The sequence below is a fragment of the Myotis nattereri genome (assembly GCF_964212035.1).
Source record: "Myotis nattereri genome assembly, chromosome: 11".
NCBI classification, from domain to species: domain Eukaryota; kingdom Metazoa; phylum Chordata; class Mammalia; order Chiroptera; family Vespertilionidae; genus Myotis; species Myotis nattereri.
Window position 1 is genome coordinate 36604487 of NC_138086.1, and position 1981 is coordinate 36606467.

Genomic DNA, 1981 nt, shown 5'->3' on the forward strand with positions numbered 1-1981 from the left:
GCCGGGCACGGCTGCGGCCTAGACGCGCCGCCCGCCCTCCCACCCGCCGCGCAGCGCGCCCCCTGCCGGCCCGGCGGACACTCTCGCCCCGCGGCGAGGTCGTCTGGACTCGTGCGCGGTGGTTGCTCTAGGAATCAAGTGTAGCGTTTTCTCGTACCCGAGAGCTCTCTACAGGTTGCAGCTTAGGGCTCAGCCGCAAACCAGTGCTCGTCAGGGGAGTGTGTTCTTCCTGGAGGTCCAAGGAGCAGGCACCGCCTGAAGGGAGGCGCTGGGGCGGGAGGCAGCCCAATTCCGAAAGGTGGAAAAGGGCGCAGTGCGGGAGCCAGGTGCCCGTGAGCCTGCGGGCTGGAATGAGTGGCGCAGGGGCACACGGCGGTGAGGAAGAGGACGTTCCTTAAGTTGCATAAATTGCATATGTGGCAGCCAAGATGAAGCGGCTCACATCTCACGTGGCCCGTGTTAGGACCAAAAGCTAGTGTACAGTTGTCTTTACATCCGGATCATTGGCGTTATGGTTTGCTAGGTCCGTGCAAACGGACTGGAAGGAAGCACGTGTTCTCTATGGGGGTTGTGTGTTTCCGGTTGACAACCACGTGACCAGGAGTTTCCAGGATAGCCCTCCTTTCACACACGGTGAACACGAATCAGAGTCCACCCAAACCTGTATTTCAACAACCGAATCAAGCCGATGTCCATAACAAAATGCATAAATCACTGAAGTTTGAGAACCATCCTGTTGGGGTACTTGTATACTAAGCTCTTTTTAGACAGTAGCTACACTTGCAGCATGTAAGTCGAATATACCTGAATATACATTTTGGTCAAATGTAATGTTTGGCAATTAAAAATTGCAATTCTATGAATCAAAATATCACCATGACAGAATGAACTTCTAGGAAAAAAAAAAAACCCTGAATTTTCTTGGAAAGGAAATTAATTTTTATAACTTTTACTATTAAAAATGATTAAAAATTTTAAAGTTGAACTTCATGCAAGAACAGGAATTTCACAGCCCTGTCAACTGCTGGATACCTCCATGGCCATTAAACAGGGACATTACTAAAAGAGGTATTTTCAACTGAGCTTCTTTAGCCAGCAAGTGTAGTTCTGCTAGTATAATATGGTAACATTGCTACCAATTTATTAAATGGACCTTCCTTTAATAGGAACTTAGGGTAAAAAGACTTTACTCCTTTTTAATTCTTAGTCTTGAAAATTTTTTGAATGGTGATGGCATTTCATAGAAGCAATTTCACAGACTGAAGTTTTACTCAGTTTCAAGAACATACATGTTTCCAGAAGTAGATTTAAGATGGTTGTACTCATATTTTTATCTCCAATTTCTAATATTTTTGTCTGTTCTTGCTGCTACACACAATCACTAGAGAAAAATTTGTCCTAAAGTTTGGACCTATGCCCTAGCGGCCGGTTTGGCTCAATGGATAGAGCATCCGCCTGCAGACTGGTCCCGGGTTTGATTCCTGTCAAGGTTTCGGGCTCCATCCCCAGTAGGGGGCGTGCAGGAGGCAGCCAATCAATGATTTTCTCTCATCATTGATGTTTCTATCCCTCTCTCCCTCTCCCTTCCTCTCTGGAAGCAATAATTTTTTTTTTTTTTTTAAGAAATGTGACAATGGAGCAATTTAATTGGTTTTCAAGTTAAGAAAAGACTTGCAGTTTCCATCTGTATCTAACTTTCCTTGTAGGCATACTAACTGTAGCATCTTCCGTAGAGTAGAATCAAAGGGAAATCTTTTCAGCAGGAATCATGTAGGCACATCAATTTATTCAGCAAGTTCCCACAAACTGCTCTCTATGCAAGCAACTATTAGTTTTCAGTAAGTCTTACTCTGGAAAATACAAAATTAAGATCTTCTTTGTTCTATAAGCCTTTGAAGGACCCAATAGCTGCTGCTCCATCTTGTTTAAATATTTTGTATATGTACATGACAAGACAATTTCGACATCTGTTGTGTGTCAT